This window comes from Bos grunniens, chromosome 15, assembly GCF_055505025.1.
Source record: "Bos grunniens cultivar Pamir isolate PY7600 chromosome 15, Bosgru_T2T1.0, whole genome shotgun sequence".
Lineage (NCBI taxonomy): Eukaryota > Metazoa > Chordata > Mammalia > Artiodactyla > Bovidae > Bos > Bos grunniens.
The window spans coordinates 50,672,913-50,685,767 of NC_141179.1; the positions used below are offsets into that span (position 1 = coordinate 50,672,913).

The 12,855-nt window shown below is 39.6% G+C and overlaps 1 pseudogene; it reads right to left on the minus strand.

The window, feature by feature from the left end:
- Positions 1–5,825: 5,825 nt before the first annotated feature.
- On the minus strand, positions 5,826–6,811 carry LOC147358128 (olfactory receptor 51H1-like; annotated as a pseudogene).
- Between the last annotated feature and the right edge of the window lie 6,044 nt (positions 6,812–12,855).

Consider the following 12,855-nt stretch of genomic DNA (forward strand, 5'->3'; position numbering starts at 1 on the left):
GACAGAGACAGACAGGATGAGGTGCTATCATAAAGTGGAATATCAGGTAGTTCGCTGAGTGAGAAAGCCCATAGAATAATAGCTGCAAACACACACACACACACACACACACACACAGATGATGTCATAAGGGAGGCAAAATCTGTAACTGATATTTAAGACAAGCATTGCTATTCTATTTAGGACTCTTTCAATAAGCTCTAATGTCATTGCTCATTTTAATTTTTTACTTGGGACATTTAGTTATCAAGAAAAAAAAAAAGGAATGATATACCTAGCCTAACCATTGTGTAGATACAGCCAATCATAATATTCTTACTCTTATTTTTCACTAGTCTAGGCTTTCTGCCCCAGTGACAGAATAGATTCAAGGAATTTGTGAGTAGCAGATCCTTCCAGTTGTTTTATAAAGATAAATGAGGGATTGCTGGTTATTTTCTTCCCATCCTTCAATCTACTCTAGATGGTTACAGATAAAATTACTTGTTACACCAAAGGAAAAAAAAACATTAATTGCTTTTTCTGCTATAATATTTAGTATTGTTATATTATAGTTGATTGAGAATAAAACACAAAGAATCAGGAAGACTAGTGACAACTTCTTTTCAATTTGATAAGCAAAGATATTAAAAGTGAATTCCTTTTCTGTGATAACCATCCTGGAATCTCCCTGCAATAAAGTGGCTTAATCTACTGACTGTCTTTCAACAGTGTTTTACATATGCTTTTTATTACATTAGTATTCTATTGGTTGACCACATTTCTTTCTTCCTCTAAAATTCTGGCTCTTTGGACATAAAACATATGTGTTCATCTTTATATTTTCTCCAGAGACAAAGCATGGTGATAAAACTTCAGATAAACTAGTTTTCATTAGGTGTATTAACAGGTATATAGATAGATAATAGAGACATAGATAAAGACTGCTAAGTCACTTCAGTCGTGTGCGACTCTGTGCGACCCCATAGACAGCAGCCCACCAGGCTCCCCCGTCCTTGGGATTCTCCAGGCAAGAACACTGGAGTGGGTTGCCATTTCCTTCTCCAATGCATGAAAGTGAAAAGTGAAAGTGAAGTTGCTCAGTCGTGTCCGACCCTCAGCGACCCCATGGACTGCAGCCTTGCAGGCTCCTCCATCCATGGGATTTTCCAGGCAAGAGTACTGGAGTGGGGTCCCATTGCCTTCTCCAGATAAAGACTAGATTAGAGAAATACAAATTGAGACTGGAAGTTTTGAGGGCAAATTGTTTCCGTAGATATGGGGAGCATAAGGAGCATATTGGGAGAAGAAGGAGGGTAAGTTAAGAGAAAAGGAAAAGAATTAAAGTCTCTTATATGTGTCACCATTTGTTAGCCAATTTATATGTAATTTTATATAATACCAGGAAAAATTGATACAAATGTTTATTCTTCTATTTTAGAGAAAGGAAATGAAAATGACAAGGTAAAATTGTACATACACATTCAAAATTCAAAGCCAAATTTACTAACTGAAAAATCCATTAAACCATTTTTTATTAAACCATAGACCATGTGAGAAATCAGGCTTATGAGAGAAGTTAAACAGTTGAACACTGTGATATTCTTCCTTGAAAATGAAAGAACAGTTTCTATTATATACTAGTATGTGACTTAGAGGAAGTATAGAGATGAGAAATAAGTAAAACACAGAACAATGTCCTTATGGCTTATTTAAAGAATATTTGTGGAGTCAATCAGTATAAAAATATGCATGGATGTCCACATATATTTGTATTGTGTATACCTCCATGTGCTGGTGGATGTAGAGAGGAGTTTTAGAATGGGAATGTCATCAAAATATGACCAAAAATCAGACATCAATTATCTTCTTTTATTTGAAATGTATCTCATAAAGGACAAAAAGATAATATGAAATGATATGAGGGGTTAGGAGGAAAGGAGATGCATTTCAGTTCATTATGCTACTGGAAAAATCATTTCCAATGGGATAGGGATATGTAGGCAGGAGAAGGAGAAGGCTTTCTCTCCAGCTCATGTAAGCCCATGCACTCTGGAACAAGTTATAGGACAAAGCTAGGTGCCTAGTTTTGTCAAGATTTTCTCCCTACTGCCTACTAACGAGAAGAGTAGGTAGTGCTTTATAGCACCAGTTGTCAACCTGACAGGTCAGGCAGAAGGTAACATCTATCAATTCACATACAGAAAGCTAGATTGAATGACTTGGATAAGATCCACCCAACTAAAATATGTAGTGATCCAAAGGACAGCATCACTGCTTACTGGCATGAGTAAAGTACAGACCAATCCCCACCTTTATCCATTCATTTCTCAACACTGAAATCTATTCTTTCTACAATCTGGAATCCTGTCACGACAGATCCAGGCCATATTAACCTGAAACTTCGCCTCCATTTCTCTGTACCACTTTATGGTTGGATCTTACATTTGACTCAATAATGAGGTATGGTTGATATTGATCGGTAAGTTACATATGCAAGCACCATCTCCTTTTTCTGCCTTGAGCGTGAGTTTCTTAAAGGTTTGGAAATGCCTGATTTTCTTCTCTTAGTGCTAGCTACATAAAAGAGAATATGGAATAACACAAATCTTTAATTATTGTTGACTGATTTCTAAATGATCTTAACCACAGGCAGAGAGTTATGAGTTCTATCCCTTTTTCTCTTCCTTCCTCCCATTCCCTCATGTCATTTTCCTGTCTCAATTTCTTCAAGGCTCCATCACACCCCTCTGTTTCTTCATCCTACCTTATTTTATAGTTTCCATCACTTCATTGATCTTCTCTTTCCCTCTGTCTCCTAGCACTTCTCACTTTTTAATCTCTTCCCTTCTGTTCCAACCCACTAATGTATTCTTCTTACCTGCTCAAGTCATCAGGAAATAGTACCAACTTCTCTTCAGTCCCACAACAGAGCAGGCACTAAGCCAGCTCCCAAGAGTGGGGGCTTTATAGGAAGATTAGTAGAGTCACCAGGCAACAGAGGGCTGGTGAACGAACTGGTTGGATCAAGAGTTATGGCACCCATAAGACTATATTCCTCTCCAACAGCTCAGACACATCTCCCTGACACGCTTCCAACCCTGCTCCCAGGCCCAGGCAAATTCCATATATCAGGGGCTGTAAGCAAAGCCCTGGCCCTGGGGGCTGACAGTAATGGGTGTCTTCAAAATCTGCCTGCCTGGATCAGAAAACTGCAACCATTCCTCTTCACCCTGCCTTAGGCTACAGATTCTTAACCTGGGATGCTCCCTGATGTCAGAGCAGGCTCAGGAGAGTGCAAAGAGACAGTCATCCCTATGTTCTCAGCTCCAATATGTACTCTTTCTAACAAATCTTGTCCTCCTTGTCATTCCTGTGTTCCTCCTCTTACTCAGGATCCCTTTCTAAGAAGCCATCTTATTATCTGAACCACATCTGTAGCCCACCTACCATTCTAAGCATAATTAAACTAGCATTTGATGAGCTCATAACACTTGCCAAAAATAACGCTAACACTTGAAACACATTGTTGTATTTATTTATTATCTTGCTTATGGGTTAGGTATTATTCTCCATTATTCCACAGTTGACGAAATTGAAACTCAAAGAGGTTTTGAATAATTGTAAAAGTTAGCTAGTTACAGAACTGGTATTCACCCATGTCTATCTTACTCTAAAGCTGTTAATCTTAAACAATATGCTATAGTGTCTTCTCTGGTCAACCGCTTCCACTGATACTTCAGAAAATGTGATTGTAATACATGGTTCCCAATCTATCCATTCTATAGATTGCTTGATTCTCAACTATGTGCTTATAGCTAATTTTAGCCTCATTTGGACAAGAATCTGTCTCTCCATAGTAGGCAGTAAGTTAATAAATCTTACCATATCTAACAGGCTTCCCAGGTGGTGCTAGTGGTAAAGAACCCACGTGACAATGTAGGATACTTAAGAGATATGGGTTCGATCCTTGGGTCAGGAAGGTGCCCTGTAGGAGGGCTTGGCAACCCACTTGTTGCCTGGACAATCCATGGACAGTGGAGCCTTGTGGGCTACAGTCCATAGGGTCCCTAAGAGTGAGACACAACTGAAGCGACTTAGCATGTGTGCACCATATCTAATCATTCTTGACTTTTTATCCTTCTTGAAACATTTTTCCAACCATGTCTCATTATATCATAGCCAGACGCACTGGGAAAAGATGGAGATACCTATCCCAATGTATATCTAGAGAGATTAAGTTATAGCATAAACTGTTTATACAGCAAGTAATGTTTAGATTTATATGTAAATACCATCCTTTCCCACTGGCTATTCTCAGCAAAAATGAGTGACTCTGGAAATTTCAAATGAGACTTACTAAAATTAAATGAGACAGAGAAGTTAGGCAGCATGAACTCAATCTTGGTAAAATAGAGTTTTCACTCATTCATTAATCACAAAAGACGTATCTTATGAACTACATTAAGTACATACTTGAGATAGATGTAGTATAAAAGGGTCTCTCATGGTATGGTTGTTATGAAGTATGTAGAATAGCAGGGACACAATGCCATTAGGTAATTAGAGGACATATACTGTGAGAAACTCTAACATAATAAAGGGCATGTCAGAAAAGTCTTCTGGACAGAAATAAAGTTGAAATTTATATCAAAAATTTATACAGAGTTCCCTATTATTCTAGCTCACTGAATTCATCATACTTTTTACTTGCTATTTTATTTTTAATATATTTCTCTCCTGCTTCCAATGCATTATATATGCCTACACTATTTTTATGAAATATATTTACAGAACATATAAATAAACACTAAAGACAAAATAAGACATATCCTATATTCAACAATATATGTCAGCATGTTTACAATGGAGCAAAAACAATCTGAGAATTTTTCTTAAATAAGTTGTTAAAGATTGGCATGAAATGGAATACTATGCTATGCTATGCTATGCTAAGTCACCTCAGTCGTGTCTGACTTGGTGTGACCCCATAGACGGCAGCCCAACAGAATCCCCCGTCCCTGGGATTCTCCAAGCAAGAACACTGGAGTGGGTTGCCATTTCCTTCTCCACTGCATGAAAGTGAAAAGAGAAAGTGAAGTCACTCAGTCATGTCCGACTCTTAGTGACCCCATGGACTGCAGCCTACCAGGCTCCTCCATAAAAGGGATTTTCCAGGCAAGAGTACTGGAGTGGGGTGCCATTGCCTTCTCCAATGGAATACGAGTCAGCAATAAAGAGAAATAAACTACAAAGACCCACAAAAACATGAGTGAAACTCAAATGCATTACATTATGAAGCAATGCATGGAAGATTATGTGCTGAAGGGCCCATGGCATTCTGGAAAAACAAGAATTATATGCATGGAAACAAATTAGAGCTTGTCAGGATTGGGCATAGAGAGAGGGGTTGACTAAAGGGGCAGCATGAGTAATTTGAGAGAGTGATATAATTTTTCTGTACCTAGGTATCAGTGGTGGTTGCATGACTATGTATCTGTGAAAACTTAATAGAACTATATACCAAAACCAGTAAATTTTATAGTATATAAATATTGAAAAGTTGCTATACAGCATTTTGAGAAAGAAACATTCATATTTGTATCAAGTTAAATTTTTGCTTTCATCAAAACTGCTATGCAATGGCATATAAAAACCTATTAGGTGCTTCTCACCACACATGACTATTTAAAGCTTCATTTCAATTTATTAGAATTGAATATAATTTAAAAATTCAGTTCCTTGGTTGTACTAGCTAAGTATCAGGTGCTCAATAGCCATGTGTGGCTAGTGGTTACTATATTAACAACAGAAATTTAGAACATTTAACATCACTGCAGGAATTCCTATTGGACAGTGCTGTACTTGATCCTCTTCTCTGGCTCAATTGTGTTTGCACAAAAGTTGTAAAAGCCCACCCTACCCCCACGGAACACTTAGACAATCCACTGATGGATCTGCTTGGTCCTAACACTGTATACAATTAGACTGAGCACAGGAGGCAGTGGCAGGTAGGTACTGGCCATGACTGTGTGTACTATGGGTGACAAATGCTTCCCAAAGCAGTGAATCACAGTCATGTCAATGAGAGGTACATAGAAGAGCAGCATGGCACAGATATGAGAGAGGCAGGTATTGAGAGTCTTGAGTCTCTCTTCCCAGGAAGCAATGCCCAATACTGCCTGGAAGATTAGAAAGGAAGAGGCCAAGAGGATCAAGGCATCTAGCACAATGATGAAGATCACCGCCAGGAGGCCGTAGATGCTGTTGACATGGGTGTCAGCACAGGCAAGCCTCATGGCATCCTGATGGAGGCAGTATGCGTGGGAGAGGGTGTTGGAGTGGCAGAAAGGTAACCTCTTGATGAGGAAAGGCACAGGGAGCACAGTCCCACACTCCACAGCAGGACTGCTGCTCCAATCCTGCCAATGACTCCATGAATGCGAATGGTAGCATAGTGCAAAGGAAAGCGAATAGCCATAAAGTGATCGAAGGCCATGGCCACCAAGACACCTGATTTCCCTCCCTCAAAGGTGTGGATGAAGAACATTTCAGTGACGCAGACATCAAGGGTTACTGAGCACCAGCTGAGCCAGTGAACACTGATCGTGGTGGGCATGGAAGACAATGAAAAGCTGACGTCAGTGGCAACTAGCATTGCCAGAAAATAATACATGGGCTCATGGAGATGTTGTTCTACTTTGATGACAGCTAGGATGGTGACATTACCCAGGAATGTGAAACTGTAAAGAAGACAGAGGGACAGGGCCAACCAGAAGTCCTTCTCTGGCATTCCTGGAATCCCAGTAAGGGTGAAGGTCTGGTGGTTATTAATAGTTTAGTTGAATGACAGCATTGTGCATCAAAGGTTTGACTAGGCAAAAAGAAAAGAACTCATTAAGCCAATCAGCTTCAATTAGAATCACTGACAATAAGTTTTGAGATGGTAACCATGAGAGGCAGTGACAAATATTTTATGTTCGCCGTCTGATACAGAAACTGATATCCCCACCCCTGTGAAGCAATTCTATTACTGACCACCATATGCTAAAATATCTAGAACAACAAAAAACTTTAATCAACACCTAAGCTAATTGGAATACAATTCACCTAGAAACATGGAGTAGTTGCTTGCCTTCTTCCTAAGGAAAAAATGATGCTGTACATTTATCTGGGTCATAAAAACTGATGCAAATAACCAGAAAAGAAACATTATCAGGCACAAACAAGACATAAGGAGTGTTCATGAACACATATATGAAGACCTGTATGTATCTTAATTATGATCTTAAATTGTTGTGATTTAGACAAAATCCTCATTGAGACTCAAGTTTTCCACTTGCATGACGTGGGACAGAATAAGAAAGAGAGTCTTTAAGGACTAAACTTCTGACTATCTGCATTCCTAGTAGTGTACGGGTACTAAAAGAACCTGAGATTACAGCAGGTGATGAAGGAATAAATTACTTGGCTTTCCACGGAATTTTATAAGGACCCACTATGATAGACAGAATAACAGTCCCTAAGGATGTTCACCTCCTAATTCTTGAAACCTGTGAATATAGTGGCTTGCATGGCAAAAGAAACTTTGAAGATGTCATTAAAGTTAAGGACTTCAGATGAAAGTTTATCCTGGATTACCCAGATAGGTCATATCTGATCATATGAGTCCTCAAAAGTGAAGAAAATTCCCCAGCTGCAGAAAACCAGAGAGACAACAACTTGAGAAAGACTCAGCAGGACTTGTGAAGATGAAGGAGGGAGACCAAGAGCCAAGAAATGTGAGTAACCCCTAGATGCTGGAAAAGGCAAGGGAGTAGAATTTTCCCTGGAGTCCTCTGAAAGGAATGCAGACTTGGTGAAACCTTGATTTTAGCCCAGTGAGAACCATGTTGTTCTTCTGACATGCAGAACTGTAAGATAATAAATATATGTATGCTGAGTCACTACATTCATGGTAATTTGTTGTGGGAGAAGAAGAAAACTAATATCCAGAGGAGCCAGAGGAGAGTTGCTTTAACCCCTTTTCAGAAATATTCCCAATCTTCCCATTCAGTCTCATTTATTCAGACCCTGTCCTTTTTCTTCATGGAAATTAGACTTCTCTGTCCTAAGGTATACCCGGAAAAGAATTCTGAGATCCATTTCTGTGTTACACCTGAAAGAAGAGAATGCCAGATAGAACTTGAGATGAGTTTTACAACTAACAACTGACCCAGTCAGGTGAAATCCATCTCTGGAGAATCTCCCAAAATGAAGTCATTGGCCTTGGTGTTGAGAACACAATTGGACTTAGTTTTCCTGTTCTTTCATAGAGATCTCTCATTCTATGCATTCCCACTACTGTGCAGCTACTTTAGTAATCTCCTTGAGTTTCCAGCAGCTCTATTTCCTATTGTAATTCTGAGTAAGACCTAGATGAACTTATAAATCATTCTAGACGTTAGTGCCTAACAGTTGCGGTAACAAAGATCAGTATTAAAATCTTGGTATCATACAATTAAATATCTTCTATTTCAATGACTTGTTATCTTTAGGAAGATGTATCCAAATGCACAGCTGAGATATCACTTTTGGGGGGTCAGTCTAGCCACAAATGATAAGAATTCAGGATTGAAGGAAAAAACAGTGCTATAATGGCTCTTAACCGTGTGTTATGATCCTTACTGAGCATCTCATAATGAGTTTCTAAAATAAAAGTGTTCATATATACACATACATGAATACGAGCAAAATTCTGCATAGAAATTAAGTGAATTCACATATTATTGAAGCCTATCTCAGGATCCATATTAAAGAAAATGGAACAGAAGCCTGAGTCACAGAAAGAGCAAAGTCACTAGACAAAATCCAGGGTTGGACACAAAGGGCAGAAAACTCTGGATGCTTGGGAATATATACAGACAGGAAAGAGTTGCTCCAAGTTTCTTGAGAGTCAATAGCTTAGTGCTGCACTGTCCACTCTGGTAGCCACTAGATACCTGTGCCCATTTATCTTTATATTAATTAAGCTAATTACATCATCAGTACCTTAGTTGCCCTCGATGTGTTTCAAGCATTCAGCAGCTACATGTTGACAGTGACTGCTGTATTTGAAAAGTACAGATGTAGAATGTTTACATCATTCCAAAAAATTCTATTAAGAATTGAAAAATTAGTGATGCAGACTTCAAATTTAGAGAATACCAACATTCTAGCCGACCTGTTGCCAAATCTTAGCTCCAAGTGGATTTAAGAGTCTTTCATACTGCAAAACTTCTGCCTCTCTTTACCTATCTCTGTCTTTGTCTCTTTTTTTGGGAAATTAAATAGGAAGGCACCACTGAAACTGAAGATTCTGGAGAGAAACCACCTGGGTTTGAATCATAGTTCTATTTCCTTAGACAAGTTACTTAAGAATCTCTGTGATTTATTCCTCATCTTTTAAAAATGAGTGGGATAGTTAAGAGTATTCACTGGGGATATTGGACATTTTGTTAAGCACCAGACAAATTAACACTAAAAATTTAGCTATAGTTAATGAGCATCTTTTTTTCTCTGAACTTTGTCATATTCGGCTAACTGTGAAAATTAATCTCAAAAATATCAATAGGCTGTGGAATTTATTTACACACTGATAGATATATCTACCTACCCATATATTACTGATGTATTTTAATCAAATTCTATACTATCTAAATCTTTGTATCCATCAGTGAATTTATTCCATCACTCAATGTCAGTGGCTTGCATGCAGTGACTGTTGCAGTGCTCAAGATCATGAACTCTACTGATCTGTGCTCAATGACTCTTCATTAATCATGGATGTTTATTGTGAAGAATTTATTGGAAGCAGATCCTAGATAAAATAGAGATGAAGGGATAATACACTAGTAGAAATCATAGGTAGTGAAAGTCAGTAAGAGGAAGAGAGGAATAAAGAACATTGATTCTGAGGGACTAGGAGTACAGAACAAACACTGCACTGACCGTCTGAGGAGATTCATCCCAGAGATTAACACAGCCCATCCAAAATTCAAGATGAGGTTTGCACGTAAGCCTGTTGATTCCTTAAGATCTGATGAACCCAGGAAAGCTTTCATGTTTAACTAATTTACTGATAAATGACTTTGTTGAATGCCTACTAAGTTCTAGACAAGTCACAAAAATCAGAGGCTCAAAATGAGACTTTTTTTTTTTTTTTTTTTGCCTTCCAAGACCCTTAGCAAAGAACACATGAAAAACAAGATCAGAAAGAGGAGTAGAATGTGTGCCTGGGTTGAATAAAAACAAGCTTTACAGATGGGTCAGTACGTTCACCTTGTTCACCTATGTGTCCTCGGCTGGACTCAGATTAACTCTGTCTCCATCAGTACTAGTGACAGACAATGGAGAAGATCAAACGTAAACTTCCCTCACAGCAAAAGGACAGAAACTTTATGGCTTAAGAAGAGTATGTGGGGAGGTGGAGGAGAAGCAGGAAATGAGATTTTTCCCTTTTCTACTCACAACATTGAAGAACACTGAAGTAGCATTCAATCTTCTTTACCAGCCAGGCAGGCAGGGAGAAGAACTATTCCCAGAAAGACTGACTGAGAAATCTATACTCTTAAAGTGTCTGAGCTGCAGGCTGAAACAGAGTTCTGGTCCCTTGGATTTGTCTTCTGAGGAACCATAGACCAATCTTTCACTTTGAGAAGAAATGTATTTGCTATTGGCCTTGAGCTGGAACTTAGGAGGGAAGGGCAAAATTTTGGGGGATCTTGTTACTTCTCTTACTGGCCTTCGGTAAAATGACACACTTTCCACCTAATTCTCTCATTTATAGTTAGAAGTGTTATTTCTCTACTGCTGCTGCTGCTGCTAAGTCGCTTCAGTCGTGTCCGACTCTGTGCGACCCCAGAGACGGCAGCCCACCAGGCTCCCCCGTCCCTGGGATTCTCCAGGGAAGAACACTGGAATGGGTTGCTATTTCCTTCTCCAATGCGTGAAAGTGAAAAGTGAAAGTGAAGTCGCTCAGTCAGGTCCGACTCTTGGCGACCCCGTGGACTGCAGCCTACCAGGCTCCTCCGTCCATGGGATTTTCCAGGCAAGAGTACTGGAGCGGAGTGCCACTGTCTTCTCCGATTTCTCTACTAATAAAATATATATATCAGTTCAGTTCAGTCGCTCAGTCATGTCCGACTCTTTTCGACCCCATGAATCGCAGCACGCCAGGCCTCCCTGTCCATCACCAACTCCCAGAGTTCCTCAAACTTATGTACATCAAGTTGGTGATGCCATCCAGCCATCTCATCCTCTGTCGTCGCCTTCTCCTCCTGCCCCCAATCCCTCCCAGAATCAGGGTCTTTTCCAATGAGTCAACTCTTCTCATGAGGCGGCCAAAGTACTGCAGTTTCAGCTTTAGCACCATTTCTTCCAAAGAAATCCCAGGGCTGATCTTTAGAATGGACTAGGTGGATCTCTTGCAGTCCAAGGGACTCTCAAGAGGCTTCTCCAACACCACAGTTCAAAAGCATCAATTCTTCAGCACTCAGCCTTCTTCACAGTCCAACTCTCACATCCATACATGACCACTGGAAAATACCATAGCCTTGACTAGACGGACCTTTGTTGGCAAAGTAATGTCTCTGCTTTTGAATATGCTGTTTAGGTTAGTCTTAACTTTCCTTCTAAAGAGTAAGCATCTTTTAATTTCATGGCTGCAGTCTCCGTCTGCAGTGATTTTGGAGCCCTCCAAAAAATAAAGTCTGACACTGTTTCCCCATCTATTTCCCATGAAGTTATGAGACGGGATGTAATGATCTTAGTTTTCTGAATGTTGAGCTTCAAGCCAACTTTTTCACTCTCCTCTTTCACTTTCATCAAGAGGCTCTTTTGTTCCTCTTCACTCTCTGCCATAAGGGTGGTATCATCTGCATATCTGAGGTGATTGATATTTCTCCTGGCAATCTTGACTCCAGCTTGTGCTTCTTCCAGCCCAGCGTTTCTCATGATGTACTCTGCACAGAAGTTAAAAAGGAGGGTGACAATATACAGCCTTGACGTACTCCTTTTCCTATTTGGAACCAGTCTGTTGTTCCATGTCCAGTTCTAACGCTTCCTGACCTGCATACAAATTTCTCAAGAGGCAGATCAGGTGGTCCGGTATTCCCACCTCTTTCAGAATCTTCCACAGTTTATTATGATCCACACAGTCAAAGGCTTTGGCATAGACAATAAAGCAGAAATAAATGTTTTTCTGGAACTTTCTTGCTTTATCGATGATCCAGCAGATGTTGGCAATTTGATCTCTGGTTCCTCTGCCTTTTCTAAAACCAGCTTGACCATCTGGGAGTTCACTGACCATTTTTTTTTCCCCTAAAAACTGTATATACTACAGTCCCTGCATTCTGTGACAGCATCCTACAAAAAGTAGCACCCAAGTCTTGGTCTCCAACTTACCAAAAATCCAGTCTAGGAAATGAGACTCACTTCTGCTGCTGACAGCCACAGCAGTAAAACTGGGATTATAAACTAGCAGCATCTAGTCTAGAATCCCCTCTGGGCTGATCCTCTGGAGACAAGAGTATCAGTCTTGCTAAAGATGTCACCAGGGGTATAGACCATATAGACCCAGGTTTCTGGGCATATTGGACCTAATTTTCCCTAGTGCAAACCTGTGATGACAAACATTCAAATACAGAATCAATATGAATCTCATATGAATGGTACTTCACCAACTGTATCAAATTACAGGTATACTCTACTGCCTAATCTTTACAATTCAGTCTTAAAAAAAAAAAAAAAGAGGGGAGGGAGGGTGGGATGCAGGGAGAGAGAGGAAGGAAGGAAAGAAGAGAGAAAGGGAAAGAAACTAAAAGAAAATGTGGAGCTCAGTCTTGTATCCACATACTA